At 37.7% G+C, this 17,522-nt stretch overlaps 1 protein-coding gene across 8 annotated transcripts in view; it reads right to left on the minus strand.

Moving 5' to 3' along the window:
- The window catches only part of PTPN13 (protein tyrosine phosphatase non-receptor type 13), a 227,976-nt gene extending 213,544 nt beyond the window's left edge, over positions 1 to 14,432 (minus strand). For all 8 annotated transcript variants that reach the window (XM_053901411.1, XM_053901413.1, XM_053901412.1 and 5 more), the window contains exon 1: positions 13,987 to 14,432. The gene's annotated coding sequence lies outside the window, so the exon portion shown is untranslated. The remainder of the gene's footprint in view (positions 1 to 13,986) is intronic.
- Between the last annotated feature and the right edge of the window lie 3,090 nt (positions 14,433 to 17,522).

Here is a 17,522-nt window from a genome sequence, read left to right on the forward strand (position 1 = left end):
CATTAAAGCCTTAGTTTTCTCATCTATAACATAAGAATAATAGCACACATTTCATGGGATTATAGTCAAAATAAATAATATTCTATGTGTCAAATTCTTAAAATTGTGCCTAGCACATAGTAAATACACACACAAACAGCATCTTGTCATTTAAACATTTTTAATGTTCAATGTTTAGGTGGTTTCAAAGACATCATAAATATATGTGTGTGTGGTTTGTGTATCAATTATTGGCTTAATCTCTAGATTATGATGGCACAGATACATATTTACATACTGCTACATTATATAGTTAGTTTTAAAAATATTGTTCAGTCTAAAAAGCTAATTGTCAAAAAGAGAGATAGGAGGTGGCTCATTTGGTTGGGCATCCAACTGTGGCTCGAGTCATGATCTCACAGTTCCTAGGTTCGAGCCCCACATCGGCTCTGTGCTGACAGCTCAGAGCCTGAAACCTGTTTCAGATTCTGTGTCTCGCTCTTTCTCTGCCGCTTCCCTCACTCTCTCTTTCTCTCAAAAAATAAAATAAAAAATTTAAAAAATAAAAAAAAATAAAGATATGAAAATTTTTGTAATGTCTGTCAATAGGGTAATAAAGAGGATTTAAATAATTTTTTAAAGATTAACTAATAGTTTTAATGGCATCATAAGAAATGAATTTCACTGTTTATATCATACGTTATTGAAGCTATTTCTCTTCAGACAGAATAAATTCTTGATTAAGACTTTTTCACATAACTAAAGGTCAAATATACTTACAAGGATGCTAAGTGAACTAGTATCTAGTGAACTAATTTATAAGCTAGAGTAACATTAATTCTAGCTTTTTTTTCCCCCTTAGAACTATTTGGTAGTTTATAAAAAGCAACAGAAAAGGAAAAGGCGCCAGCCACCACTATGTACACTTTATTAATCTTTTTTTTTTTTTTTCAACGTTTATTTATTTTTGGGACAGAGAGAGACAGAGCATGAACGGGGGAGGGACAGAGAGAGAGGGAGACACAGAATCGGAAACAGGCTCCAGGCTCTGAGCCATCAGCCCAGAGCCTGACGCGGGGCTCGAACTCACGGACCGGACCGTGAGATCGTGACCTGGCTGAAGTCGGACGCTTAACCGACTGCGCCACCCAGGCGCCCCTACACTTTATTAATCAAGGCAATGACAAGTAATCCTTTAAATGATTTGGCCAGCTAAGACACTATTTTTAGAGGCCTACACCGAATTTTGCTATTACTTAACAATCAACTAGGTGACTTTAGTCAATCAACCAACCATTTGGAAATAGCCAAGATTTTAGTAGTATGTTGTTTCAGAAATTAAAGAATAAAGCAAGTTCTGAGTTGGTAAAATACTAAATATATTTTTGAATTGCATTCCCTACATCACACTTGATATAGCAGATAAAACATTTACTTGGATTGAAAATGGAAACAAGAGTCTATTGCTAAACTTTCTAGGGGTTGATATCTGCCAATGATAATGCTAACTTCTAAGAAGAGGATTAAAAAATCTCTTGTAGCTAAAGCAGTCTGCAGACATTTCTAAATAATTTTAAGTTTTGAATCCTATTGGTAACCATCATCATAATAATTAAGTATACAAGCTGACAGGAAAGTCACACTAGTGGCAAATAAATAATCCAAATATTATAGCAGAATACTAAACAACAGAAATGGATTCTTATTTAAACACTTTTTCTGAATTTATAGCTGAGATAGTTGATTTTAAATATAATCCCCAATGTTAGATTTAGCAAATCAAGCAGTAACTAGTCTACATAGCATTTTCAATTGAAAATCACACGTTACAGAGTTAATATCCTTTGTCAGCTTATTTGGTTAAAGTGGCAGATAGCAAATGATAAATACCTTCCAATCAATCAATAGTTGACTCATTGAGCAAGCTCAGTAAGAGCTGATAAAAAATTACTTCCCATTTGACCCAATCTTCCCAGCCTCGGTGAGGTTTCCTCATTATTCTAAGTCTCATATTCTAGTTGAACATCACAGACTACATTAATACCTGTCATTACTTTCCATTTTCTTCAGATTTAGCCCAACACTGTTCAAACTATTCAACTTTAAACTGATAAGACCTATAAGTCCTTTATCAATCTCCCATCACTTTCCTAACCGTGATTTCTAACCTTTACCTCTCTCCTCAAATCTCCAATTCTTCACCACTACCCAAATCATACTTAAAAACAGGTAACCTTGCCTCTGACAGCACTTTCTGAAGATAACAGCGTTAAGTGTGAAATCTCCTACACAACCTTATTTTCATTTCTATTCATCAATAGGCCCACATCTATCTTCATAGCCTTCCCTTCAATCTTACAGAAAAATCGCTCTCCTTATGACTAATGCTAACAATTCTACCTAGGGCTCATTCCTTCCCATCCAGAGGAAATTACTGTTTCACCCTTTCTGGTATTTTAAATCACTTAATCTTACAGAATCTGTTCTTTTACCATCTTCAATCCTGCAACTAAATTTTTTTCTTACCTATGAAATCTCTTATATCATCCAAATCTCATCTGTTTTGCCACCAAATGCTATCCTCCATTTTAATTTCCTTGCTATTCCCTCCCCTTCTTATCAGTATAGTAAAATGCTTCTTTTGAAGGTAATAATATTCAGCTGATCATACCATTCTTTTTCTTTTGCTTTTCTTCAGTCATCTTTCTTTGGATCCCTGTGGCGTCTGGCACTATTAGTCACGTACTCCCTTGACAGACTCCCCTAATGCACTTTTCTTCAACATTACACTTTCCTAGCTCTTTTACTCTTTAGACATTTCCTTCCCCAGCCCCATACTCTTCTCACTTTCACATACCATCTTCAGCACTTTTTAAACATTTCCTCTCTCCTGAATTCACTCACTCAAATCTTCTATCCTGTTGATTCACAATCCTCATTCCCAGACACCTATCTACTAACGTCTTCCAACCAGCTCAGGCTCTGGCCCCCAAGTGAACCCTGAGTGAATCATGCCACATTTTCTTCCTTAAAACTTTTATTGCACTTATTCAGTGTTTTATAATATAATGGTTTCCTGTATACATTTTTTTAATGTAGATTTTAGGTATTTTGGTAAGAACCATTTTCCTTTTATTTTTCAGTATTTCTCAAAAACACAGAAAAAAATTCTGAACACAGAGTAAATACTTTACAACTGTATAATTCGTTTAGACAAGAAACAAAAGACATTCAAGACAAAAATAAATTTATACTACTTATAAAACATTTCTAACCCCCTCCTAAAAAAAAACTGAGCTCTAATTGTTACTATTTTAACTATAGTCAGAGAATCCTGTGGATATTCTTTTCTACCAACTTCCAAATTTTCCACATATTCAAAGGGATATGGCAGATTTGCCCATTTTATTTCCTTTAAAATACCAACTATTTTTGTCTTAACATGACCTGTATGTAGCTACCATGTCTAAAAAGATCAGACATAAAAACCAATCTGATACCCAAGACATAGTCAATGACATAATCAAGACAATGTATATTAGAGAGGCTAAAATTTGGGTGATAAAGAGATAAACTATGTTTTTGTCTAATGATTATTCATCATACGTCTGGCTGCTATTTCCTCCAATATATACACAGCTGAAGAGGGAAGTGAAAGGTAAAGAATTTTTGTAAAGTGAATCAGTGGGCAATAACCTGTATGTGCAATAACTCAGGAAGAAATGCACAAAACCTTATGAGATAGACATTACTATTTCCATTTTATGGATCAGATCCAAGAGTAAATGTCTTATCCAAAACAACTCTAATTACTAAAAGAGCTAAATACAAACCAAAGACTATCTAAATTTAAATTATGTGCTCTTTCTACTACACTATACCACCTAATTTATGTCTGGATGTGAATAAATAAATGACACTAGCTATAGTTTTCACAAAAGCTGAACACTTAAAAATGAATATAAATACATTAATTTTGTTTTGCTAAAGATTAACAATAACTCAATTTAAAATTTCAATGGTAGGTCAAATACTGATTTTTAAAAGTCGTATGAATGAAGACATATTATCACCAGGAATTTAAATATCAAACAATACAAAGTATAAAAGTACCAAATAATCTTAATGGCCATGATCCAGCCTGCACAGATAGTAAATAGAGTTTCTTAAATATCCTCTGGGTCAAGACACTTTAATTAGCATTATTTATGTGTTAGATATCAACCGGTAAGTCAATAAAACCAAGTCCCCATCCATCCCCCCACAAAAGCTAGCATATGGTCTATAATTTATCTATGTATACTTCAATAAAATTCCACTAAACTGGAAACAAATGGACATCAGATGTTGGGAACTCTGGCAAGAACAATAATTGAATCCCCAATATCTAGTTTCCTTAATTAGTTTTGGAATAGCCAAGTACCCAGCAAAAAACTTGAATCCCCAGCTTCCCTTACAAGTAGGGGTGGCCAATATAAACAGAAGCCACTGGGTAGGGCTTTCAAGAAAACTTTTGAAAGAATCTGACTCATCTGGAAGGCACACCTTTTTTTTGCCATTTCTTCTGTATTCTGCCTGCCTGGAAACACAGTGCATTTTGAGTAGAATGCTGGCAGTCCTTTTGTGACCACAGGCCATCTTGAGATGAACGCCATGCACCAAGGAGGTGGAGAAGAAAAAAGATGTCTGGGTTCACTGCCATGTCTTGAAAGTGCCATACTTACTCTGGAATATTATGGCTGGATTTCGTGATATGTTAGAGAAAAGTAAGTGCCTCCCTTCTTTAGGCCATCCTACACTGTACACTGTATTCAGGTCTCTTGTACTAGCAATGCAATGAAACTTCTAATTAGAAAAAGCAGAACAAGTAATTCACTGCAGTGGTCTTGGAGAGGACAGACACAAAGAATACCTCAGGCAGCATTTTTCCCAAATCAGTGCCTCTATCATGAGTGATGCTAAGACATGTACTATAAATTCTGTAGTTATTGCCAAATAAATGAAAAATTACACATATGACATCATCTGGGAGATTCATAAGGTATATCAGTATATTAAAAGTTCTAAAAGCGTTCACAGGATTAGTGGGGAAGTATGCCCACAAACACATTCTAAAGAATTTTAGGTTATGCTACACAACACTCCCAGAGGACACACATAATTTGCGAATATTAGGTAATAACTCTGTTTGTGAGACTGTGAACATGTACATTTAACTATACTAGAATTTATATATCTGAGAGTGTTATCTTTGAAAATAGGTATTTTGGAAAGATACATACACTTGTCCTCAAACATAATGATATCAGAAACATTTTTGGGACTCTCTTTTCTAATTATGCTTTGAGCCATATTTTAAAAATCACTCCTTATTTTATAAGCATTTTTCATTTTAATTCAAATTATCCTCCTTACATGCTCACCTTTCTAAAATAAGAATAAATCTATTATTAAACTGAATCAAAATACTCTTAAAGAGCTGTGCCACTAAAAAGGAGATTCAAAGAAACATGCCATAGTTTTAGGGGCACTTGGGTGGCTCAGCTGGTTAAGCATCTGACTTCAGCTCAGGTCATGATTTCAGGGTTCGAGGGTTTGAGCCCTGCATCTGGCTCTCTGCTGACAGCGCAGAGCCCACTTTGGATCCTTGGTCTCCCTCTTACTCTGCCCCTTCCCCACTTGCTCATTCACTCTCTCAAAAATAAATAAACATTAAAAAAAAAAAAGTTAAAAACAACACACTATACACTTTAAAAGTAACTCAAAATAGGAGATATATTGTTCTAAAAATGTTTGAGAGGAATGACATTTATAAGTTCCACTAACTGTGTAAAAATCAGGAACACGTTATATATACCAACGAGCCCAAACAATGAGTGGAAGAAACATGCAGTCCAAGGAACAAAGTAGGGCCATAAAATTTGAAACAAAAAAGCATATTTAAGTTCACATATTACCTTTACCCAGTGCTAAAAAAAAAGAAAAGAAAAAACAAAACGAAAAACAAACTGCAATAAATCAAAAGTATATCACAAATAATAATCGCTAATATTTACTAAATACTTAGTATGCAATGGGCACTGCTCTAAGTGCTTACATGTACGAACTCATTTAGTCCTTACAACAATCCCATGAAAGCGGCCTGATCATCATCCTCATTTTGCAGATGAGGAAACTAAAGGACAATAAGGTTAAGAAACTTACACAGGGGTGCCTGGGTGCCTCAGTTGGTTAAGCATCCGACTCTTGTTTCGGCTAAGGTCATGATTTCACGGTTTGTGAGTTCGAGCCCCGTGTCTGTTTCTGTGCTGACAGCACAGAGCCTGCTTGGGATTCTCTCTCTCCCTCTATCTCTGCCCCTCCCCTGCTTGTGCTCGCTCTCTCTCTCTTTCAAAATAAATAAAGTTAAAAAAATTTTTTAATTAAAAAAAAAAAAAAACTTACACAAACTAAATCATAGTCAGAAATCAAACCCCAAGCAGTCTAGCTCCAGAGTCTATGCTATACCATGCTATTCTGTCTCTCTAAATCAAGCAGAAGTGGTCAACATCATGCACAGTAGCATCTAAAAACAATTCATATATACTTAAATAGGTATACATGTGTCTATGGGATTTTATAAGGCAATTTTACAAGTCATTTAATTTTATCTTCACAGCTGTTCTATGTCAGTATATCCTGTCACTAGGTGGACTCAGTGGCATGAATTCGAGTAATTAAAGCTATGTGGCCAGAGACTACTCCATTTATCTGCTGTCTTAGAAATGTGTCCTTTCTGTGTACCACCAGTGCCTTGCAGAGGGTCTGGCAGAAAATAGGAATTCAATATATATTTACTGAATAAAGAACAATTAAAAAGGGAGCTGGGCATCCCATCTGAATGTCGTCAGATTGGTCCAGATTCATCAATACTGGTACTAGAAAAACACTCAGCTAGCTTGGCTCACCAAAAGTGATTCTTTAGTATCCATTTAGATAGAAGAACAGTATTACTCATTTTTCAATTAAATCTTAGTATCTCAATACAATCTTAAAATCCCTTTGAAGTTAGAAGTCTTGGTGTACTAACATAAACACTGAGAAAGATTCAGATAAAATCTTACTTTAAAGACATAGCTCAGTTTGGTCTTCAGTTACACAATGAGTATGATATATTATGTGACCACATTAAAATATTTTCTTTTACTTAAAAATTAAAGGAAATTCCTAGTAAATTTTAATAATGGAGAAGAGTCTAGATTTCTCATTGTAACTTGAAGAACTATATCATATGAGTGTTGGAGAATATGTCGAGTTGAATTATAACTAAAGTAACAGTATTGCTGGGTACTGTGTAATAACACATTTCCAATTTGCTATTCATTTGTATACCCCTCAAAGTAGAGCCAGAATTTTGAAGTTCTGATTGGACTCAACTGAATGGTACATATCTACAATACAGTTTTACCTAGCTTAGATTTGACAACTGAACATTCTTGAACTAAAGTTTCTATTATATTTATTATATATACATATATTTTTAATTTTCAGGGTTTTGTTTTGTATTCTGTTTTAACAAAACACCTATTCAAGCTTTCATGGAGTGCAGCTATAATTCAATTTAGCCTTGGTAAATTTCACACAGTACTTAGAAAACTGAAATACATTATATCTGAATCATTGCCTGAAGCTCATTCCTTAAACTAAGTATAGACACTAACATCAGAATTAAATTAAAACAGATTGTGTGAAGGATGAATTAATACTATGCTCAAATAATTCCATAAAATTACACCTCAGCACAAGAATATGAAAGACATTGAGAATAAATCAAAACCTTACAATAAGGGAAATTTCTGTACCAAAATACTTATTATTTATTTTTACTTCAAAACTGAATTACGTTATATTCTCCAGAAGATATATCCGATTGCCCTAAGACCTAAAATATTCATCTCCTCATAGTTTATATGTTTAGTTTAAAAATTATACTTCTCTAGAAAAAGTGCATAAGTAATACTTAGCAGTACTGACAAAAACTAAATTTCTTAAAAAGGCTCCCTTATTTAAAAAAATTCCCAGGCTTTATCTTTCTTCCAAAAAAAAAAAAACAAAAAAAGAAGCAGACAAAAAACACCAACTTTGAATATTTCTACCACATTCTCAGGTTATATAGTCATTCTAACCTTAATTTAAGGTACTCAACAAGAATGTTTCATTTTTGTTCCACGGACTACATTAGAACTAAGGGGAAAGGCGCCTTGGTGGCTCAGTCAGTTAAGCAACAGACTTTGGCTCAGGTCATGATCTTGGTTCGTGAGATCAAGCCCCACATTGGGCTCTCTGCTATCAGCGCAGAGTCCATTTCAGATCCTCTGTTGCTCCAACTCTCTCCCACCCTCTCTGGCTCCTGCTTTCTTTCTCTCAAAAATGAACATAAAAAAAAAAAAAAAAAAAAAGATCTAAGTGGAAAAGCATTAAAATGATACTGTATACAAAATACTCCATCAGGCATGCTTTCAACAAAATAACTCTCAATGTTCTGGATGCAACTTGTCTGATCTGAGTAGGTAAAAAAGCATGTGTTTATAAAAAAACAAAAGTACCATCTACCTGCAGGAGAAAAAAAAAAGAATACTTTTAATTGAAAATAATTTGGGGGCACCTGGGTGGCTCAGGTTAAGTGTCTAACTTTGGCTCAGGTCATTATCTTGCAGTTCATGAGTTCCAGCCCCGCATGGGGCTCTGTGCCGACAGTTTGGAGCCTGGAGCCTGCTTCAGATTCTGTGTCTCCCTCTCTCTCTGCCCCTCCCCTGCTTGTGCTCTGTCTCTGTCTCTGTCCCTCTCTCAAAAATAAACAAACATTAAAAAAAAAAAAAAAAACTTAAAAAAAAAGAAAATAATTTGATTCCTTGTCTACTTACACACTAAACCAATAAAGAAAACTGATTTTTTTTTTTAGATGTATTAAGGAGGCGGGGAGGACACGTGAGATGGAACATTACTGTTTCTTCTAAGCTGCCCATCAGTAGATAACAAGTGGCAAACACTATTAAAATTCATGACACAGTGTTAGCTTCCAATCACCTCAAATAGTTTAAGAACTTCATTTTTGTTGAAGGGGATGCTTTCCCTTATGGGAAAAACATAAAATCTCTCATGCCTCTGTATGTTCATGTTGAAACTAATATGATGGTTTTCTATTGGAAAATTCAATCATATTATATGACAACTAAGAGTCTCCATATCTAAAAGAGAAAAAGAAACCTTCACCAAGGATTTGAAAATCCTTGAATCAAATTCCAACACTTCAGGTGAAATGATGGACTTTATTTTCAGATTTGAAACTGTTGTAGTACACAAGGGCAATTAAGCCACTGGTTCGATCCAGGACTTACTGATACAAATAATACACACAAGGACACTAAAGTTCCACCCCTCAGTTAACTTTGGAAAGGAAACTCTTACAACTAGGTATAGCAGACTGAGAAAAGATGTAATATAAGCATCAAACGTGCAGTATTTCTCCTTATTAGAAAAAAAGTATCAAAAATAACATATTTAAAATGATAAATCTGAAGGAAATGACTATATTTATATACACACCCATTTCAGATGATGAGAAATGGAATATAAATTTGAAAATCTCTAGGTAGTGTGCATCAAACTATACTACAATAAAAATTAAAAATTTTTAAAAAACCTTCAGGTAACACAGAATTTTGTGATTACAGAAATGTCCTGTATCTGAGCTGTCCAATATAGTGCCTTCCAGCCACAAGTGACTACGGAGCACTGAAAATGTGACTAGTGGGAATGAGAAATTGAATCTTAAGTTGCATCTAATTAAATTAAATTTAGTGATACATGGCTGGGACTACTACATCGGACAGTGAAGCACTAAGGAAGTAGAGGGATTTGTACCTTAAACTCGGATTCAAATAGTAAAAATCCTGTAGATAGACATATACACAGATGCTTCTGAAACATAAGTGTTTTGGGTTTGTTTTGTTTTTTTTGTTTTTACTTTTCTGATTTATAAAGAGGAAAGGACTATGCCACAACATAAAAACGTTGTTGCATTTGTGGGAATCAAATTTTCTATACTCACCTTCTAGGGAGGACTAGAATATTGGTTCACAAATTGGCTCCATGTTGTAATTTCTTAGTAAACTTCCAAAAATATGGATGCCTGGGTCTCATCTCCCCAGGCTTCTGGTTTAATTGGTCTGGGTAGAGTCCTGGGCATAAAAAAAATTTTTAAGCGACCCAGGAGATTCTAACATGCAGCCAGAGTTGAGAATTACTAAACTAGAAAGAAAATGAGAAATTATTTATTATGCATAGATGCAATATGCGACTGAAGACATTTCTTTGCTGGTAGGCAAAGAGGGCAGCCTTTAACAACCCAGATGCAGGTCAAAACACCTGAGGGCTAAATATGAGCTTAACATTCTAAACATTCATAAATGATTTGGGTTTTACAATCATAAATTTTTGTGATTACTGAATGTTATTCAATTATGTAAAAGAGATTAGAAAGGAAGGAAATAAACTAAATATTGAGTATCAACTTGCCCTCACCACTTTTGTGTATATTATTAATTTCATCCTCAACATATGCTGGGAGGTAGATATTAGTAATTTATTTACAGATGTGGAAGGTAAATTTAAAGATATTCTCTAGGATTTGGACACGTTTATCAAACAGTAAAGTCCACACTCTATATATTACAGTAGAGGGTTCTCTATGAGGAAGTTTGTTGCAGTAAATTTTCACACTGGAATCAAACAAAAGAAAGAAAAGAAAAAGAAAAAGCAGCATTCAGTGGTAGAGCAAAGAAGGCAAACACACTTAAACAGGTACTTAAACCAGTCCCTGTTCCTGCATTATCTGAGTTCTGATATCTGAGTTCCCGCATTATCTAAGTATCTGAGAGCAAACCCGGGGGAAAACAGCTTTGCCGATGCTTCAAATCTATACCAGCCTCTACACTAGACCTTTTAGGACTTGCTGCCTCTTATCCTAAGAACTTAAAACAACTGATCTCCTACTGTCTCATAAGCTATTAGCTATAGTCACACATTCTTTGGACAGGATAGAACAAGACGCTTATTCACAGCGCCTGACACTAAACAGGAATAAGGGGTTTTAAAGAGTTTTTCATTTTATTTTTTCATTTTTATTATTTCATTTCATTTTAAAGACTTTTAAAAGGCTGTAATCCTTTTTTCCTCCACTCCAAGGATTACAGGAACTCCTCACAGAGCAGTTTACAGACCACAGTTTTGATATGATCATATTCACAGTGAGTAAGGAACTCTTATTTTATCCTAGGTCATTGAAAGTCTTACATTAATTTACTCATTAAAACAATGTTTTAAAAACTCGGTTCCTGAGTTGTTCAATGCATCTTAATTTTCTTTTTCTTTTTGTTTTTTTTTTAATTAAAAAAATATTTATTATTGACAGAGAAAGACAGAACATGAGCAAGGTAAGGACAGAGAGAGAGACACAGAATCCGAAGCAGGCTCCAGCTCTAAGCTGTGAGCACAGAGCCCCACGCAGGGCTTGAACTCACAAACCACAAGACAATGATCTGAGCTGAAGTTGGATGTTTGACTGAGCTACACGGGCGCTCCCTCATTTTCAAATTAAGGCAGAAAACTTCTCAGAGGAAAAAAAAAAAAGAAGGTAAATCCAGAACAGAGGTCCTCACCCTTCCCAACAGCACTAATCCTTCTATCCCAAGACTCAAGATCTTTCTTCCGTTTTCAGGCCCCTACCTTGTGAAGTGACATTAACTCAAATGAGTCACATTTGGTTACATCAGAGGCCAGAAAGGAGAATACCTTCAACTCACTGTTCTAATTAATGGCACAGACTTCTTCCAAAGCATGTTCCAAAATAAGAATACGTTGACAGGATTAACTCCTAAATGCACTGGCTTGGTGTATGGGCAGTGTTTCTTTTCCATTTCAAATGGTATTAATTACTACTTAATTATACCACAAAACATGTTTCATAATTTATTTAAAAATTACGAACTCTGTCAAAGAGAAAACAGCAGCAGTAGCTTAATCCCCAGCAGCCTTTTTCCCCAGTATGTTTAAGGCTGGGTAAGAAGATGAGCTAGAAAAAAATATACTCGATTGATACAAGAGAAGCTACAAGACTCCCCCATCCAGTCCTTAGCCTATTAAAAGTGGAATAAAGCAAGGATTTGACCTGTTTTGTTTTTTTTTAAGAAAGGATACATAAACTCCATTCATTTAAAGAATGACACCTATCTACCCAGAAACAACTGATTAGCCAATTCTCACTCATTTCCTGCATTTGAGGCACGCCTCCAGAAAAAGATAATGTAAGTTCTACAACTTTTGACCCCAATCATAGTGCCAAAATTCATCCTTTAAATTGACATTGGTTTTAACAGTTTGTGTATGTGTGTGTGTTACTTGTGACATGAAAAGTTACTTATAAATATTTCTGGATGCTAGTAATCACCCTCCAAAAACTAAGTAGGCTTTACATGCAAGTAAAAATTTTGGTGGGGCAAATGTCAATTCAAAAGTCAAACGTACATAATGGTAAAAGAAATAATTCTCTAATTGTAAAAGTGAAAGTCACTACAAATTAAACCCTTTTCTTAATAACTAACCATAGATACGTTTCTAGTTTTAATTCCAGCTTCCATCCTACCCTCTCCCCCACGCATACAAAGCCTCTAGAACATCAAAGTCAGAACACAACGTTATTATAAAAAAGTACAATAAATTTAGGATTAGTTAATAAAGCAGTTAGTTCGCCTCTGTATGAACTCACTGAATCAATACAAGCATAAACTGAATAAAAATGCTAATGATATTAAAAGGAGAAATAATGTTTATCAAAGCACCACCCAGAAGCAACCAGTGAGCAGGTAGCAAGTTTTCACTTTGATCCTGCCAACCCGGTCATCACAAATTTGGGGAAATACCAACACTTGTTTCATAATACAGCAACTTTTCTAAATTTTCCCAACGTTTAGTAAAACAATGTAGATGTAAATTTTAAAATCTTGCTAATTAGTTACCAGCGCCCTTCATCCCACAGATCAGGTGTCCTACATTTTGTTTAGGTCCCCGCCTTGAAAACAAACCCGATTGCCCCATTTTCTGAGAGGTAAACTCCGCTCCAGGCAGCTCCCTATGAAGTCACCGCGTTTGTTGTTTCAAAGATGCAATTAAACGAACATGACACAAGGCCGTCGAAGAGATTAGCTGGAAGTGTGTGGAGGTGTCAATCACATATGTGTAAAGCAAATGAAAACTGCATTGTTACAACTCTATTTTAGTGGTAATAGTTCTCTCCATTCCCCCTTCTCCAGTATATTCACAATTAAACTTTTTAAGAACTTTCTCGACTTTCGCAAACTTTAGCTTTCCAGCTTTTTGTACTAAGTATCATGTAATGAGCAAAGGCCGGGTATGTGGCGGGGCGGGGGGCGGTATTTAACTGGGACACGGAGAGAAAAGCAATAAAAGAGCTTGCATCAGGCAGTGTCTCTCCCTCTGCCCCCTCTTCCCCCCTTCCCACCCCTTCTTCTCTAAGCCCTTACATATACACATTCTTCTGGGCGGCCTCTAACCACACCATGTCCACAGTCATTTACAGAAATTAGAAACAGACTCCGGGATCCCTTCCCACAGCACGCACAGAGCAGAGCTGTACTAGCAGGATGGGGCGATGTCACTCCCTACTACCCCACAACCTATTCTTACGCCCCCTCTGGGGTTTCATTCCCAGGAATCCGGCCGAGAAGGTGGATCTAGAGAATTCACAGTGAAACTTCGCCTCCTCCTTCCCCACGCCAGCCACCCCACCACGAAGACCAAAGCAAACTTCCTTTCCCAGCTGGGCAACAGAAGAGTTGATTGCAGGGGCAAGAGCAGAAGCCGAGAGAGGAGGAGGACAGGGAGCGTGGTGTACTTTGTTCTGCACTTCTGCATATCCCCAGCACAGCCCAGGGCTGCTCTCGTCCTTACCCGCTCGTCCGGAGACCCGGTCCTGCTACTGGAGCGCGGGGCGAGGGCTGAGGGGACGCAGCGTTGGGGCGGGCCGCCGGCAGCCGCCTGGGGCGCCGAGAGCCACCACCTCTTCTCCGCCAAACGGCTGCGGGCGTGGGCCGAAGTAGCTGAAGAAGGAGCCTGGGGAGGGGGCGAAGAGGAGCAGCATCTCCTCCTCCTCCACGCCTCGGAAACACCCCTCCGGCGGCGACCCCGACCGACCGCCTGACCCCCGAGTGCTGGCGCACCCTCTCTGCGCTCCTGTCCTGTGCGCGCCTCCTAGAGCTTCGCCAAAATCCTCCGGCGGGGGGCGGCTCAACGCCTGCAGCCAGCTCCGAGCGTTGCCGAGACGGCTGAGGCAGATCGGGGAGCTAGGGAGTGCTGCGCGCCAGCAAGCCGGTCTCCAGGGGCCGCGACCATGGTGTGTGACCCTCGCCGCGCCGCGGCCGCCGGAGCTACTAGCACAGCTCGGGCTCCACCTCAGGCAGCCGGCACGGCCCCGCCCCCGTCCCTGTCACTCAAGCCTTTTCCCGGGCTCTAGGAGTACCGTCGATCGGCGACCCTGCGCTCCCCTCCGCCTCATTGGCCTGCCAGGCATCCAGCCCCGCCCCCCTCCCCAGGGACGAGGTCGCCGGGGAGACCAGCGCCCCGGTTCCCCTGACAACCGGTGCCTAGGGCCTGGCTTTTAGAGTTCTGGCTAACCAGAAGCTCAGGTTGATAGCCGGGCGGCCAAGTCCCTAGCCCCTGCACGGTGGACTCCTACTTTTAGGCCAAGCCGAAAACGCCGCCGACCGCCCCGCGCTTCCAACTTCAGAAACAGAACTTTGTGGCCCTGGGGAGTGTGAGGGGAGAGTGAAAAATGTCTAACTGCTCGCTCTTTCCCTGTGAATCGAAGTGACCCCTCCCCCACCTTGCCCTCCCTTGCTTCCAGCCTTGTTTCCATACTCTCACCGGGCGGATTTGGGCTTTGAAAGGGTGAGGAGAAGAGGGGAGAGAGAGAAAGGGCTGGGCTCTGCCAGCTCCCTGCAGCAATATAGCAACTTGGAAATGGCGGGGTCAATGAAAACAGCTCGGTGAGTTTTCCCACAGTTGTAAAGTGATCTTCAAAGGTGTGCTGGCAGCGCTGCGTCAACCCACATGCCCTCGGGAAAACTTAAATACTCATATTTGGGGGGGGGAAAGTATGTAAATTCTTATGTTAAAATTCCTCTGAAACTAAGATATTCCTAAAGTTAAAAAAAATTAAAAGGTTTAACGTAATCGAATAAAATAGAGAATATCCAATTTTCTGTGTAGGACTACACATTGCGACTTGGCAAAGTAGATGTCCTAGCAGCAATTGCCCTCCTGCAAAAAGATTTGGATTTCAACAATCAAGAAGGAAGTCTTGCTGAATTCAAGAGCAAACAGTATCTTGTCATTTGAGTTTCAAAAGTTTGGGTTAATTCTCGGAGGTATAAGGGTAACCTGGGCCACTCCGGGAAGGGGACCTGGGGGTAAATGTAGTCCTGGACTGACAGCATTGAGCCCTAGGTGAATCTAAACTTCTTGGCTCCAAAATGGAGAGATCTGAGGCGAAATTAAAACTGCAGTCCTAGGCTCCCTAACCCCTGAGGCTGCTGTACATGTATGATGAATGAGGGAATTAATAGTAATGATTTACCTCTGGCGAGCACTCGAGTTTTCATTATCTCATTTACTAAATGAATAACTGTGATGTATGTGTTCAGTTAAATATGCCTTGCAAGTATGCACTGAATGTAATTACTCACAGTGCTAAACACAATGGAAAATGCAGAGCGAAATTATGAGATAAGGTCCTTGCCCTCAAGGAGCTAACCACAGAGCCTAAGAAAAGTAGCATTCTTGAAACAATTTGAGATTAGGGCTAGAATGTGCAGCCAAACTGAGTACAGGAGCAGATGAAAGAAAGTCTGTGGTAGGTAGAATGGACTCGATCAGTCACATTAAAGAGCAGGGGAATTTAAACTGGGTTTTGAAGGGTACCTAGTGGGATGAATGAAGCACAGAAGAGGAAACAGAAAATTGAGGCAAACAACGTAAAACCAAAGTGCAACAGCAGGAATAGAGTGGTGAAAGTAGATAATAGTAGAATAATAGAGAAGACCAGCCCAGTCAAATTGGAGACAGAAGTCAAGGATTGAAGTCCTTTCCCTAGTCCTTCCCCCATTTTCTGAAATAGGAATTTTTTTTAAGTATTCTGGTTGATGTATCAGGGTGGTAAGGTAGAATATCTGCCTCGATTTGCCATTGAAAGAAAGCAAATGCAAATTCAAGTCAGAAGGAAAGTGTAAAGAGTAGAGTGTTGGAAATTTTCACAAAAGTAGACAAACCACAGTGTTGTGAGCATTTTTTTTTTCCCATTAAGGCCATTTCAGGTGGTTGCCCTCAAGGCCTTTTCACCAGTAATCCCTCTGTTTCGTATGAGCTAAAAGGCTGGTTTTAAAATAAGTGGCTGTGATACCAAAACCTGATAATACAAAAGAGAAATCTACAAGTTAATCTTCTTTTGGATATAATGGAAAATGAAAATACCTAAAATACAATTAGAACCCAGAACTATGTCACAAATGCTATGGCAAAATTAAGAGGCATTATGTATCTGTATGAATGTTTCAACTGATAATTACAAGTATTTTGTAAAATCTAGCATCATTCCTTAAAAACTTTTAAAGAATTTAAAATAGATAATTTAACAATATGTATTTTATACCAAAGCCAGAAACTTGCTTTATAATGAAACATTGTAATTATTCCCATTGAAGTCAGAAACAAGGATATGATAGCCAATCCAATGAGACATGGAATAGAAATACAAAATTAAATACTGAAAGTAGATTAGGATTGTCATTTGTTTGCAAATTATATGAAAACTCCATAGATCAATTGAAAAACTTTTAAAATGAGTTAAGGTAACCAGTTATAAAAATTAATATACAAAATCAACAGCTTTCCCCATGTACAAACCCTAACTAGTTAGAACATACAATATAAAAAGTATCCTATTTATAATAACCACAATTAAATAGCTAAAAATGAATACCAAAAGAAATTAATAAAATTTACTTTTAAAATGATGGCCTTATGAGACAAAAATGTTTGAATAAAGAAGAGATATACTTTTAGGTTAAATACCAAGACTCAAACATCATATAATTATAATATCTTCTACAAGTAATCTATATACCTAGTACAATTTTAACCAAATGTGTAACAATACTTTTGGGAATTTGAGAAAATACTTTCAAAATTCATTTGCAATATTAACCTTTTAGAAATAACCAATGATTATGGCACAAGAACAGACACTCAGATCAATGGAACAGAATAGAGAACCCAGAAATGGACCCACAAACGTATGGCTAACTAATCTTTGACAAAGGAGGAACGAATATCCAATGGAATAAAGACAGTCTCTTCAGCAAGTGGTGCTGGGAGAACTGGACAGCAACATGCGGAAGAATGAACCTGGACCACTTTCTTACACCATACAC

This window comes from Panthera pardus, unplaced genomic scaffold (genome assembly GCF_024362965.1).
Source record: "Panthera pardus isolate Hobbes unplaced genomic scaffold, ASM2436296v1 HiC_scaffold_13, whole genome shotgun sequence".
Lineage (NCBI taxonomy): Eukaryota > Metazoa > Chordata > Mammalia > Carnivora > Felidae > Panthera > Panthera pardus.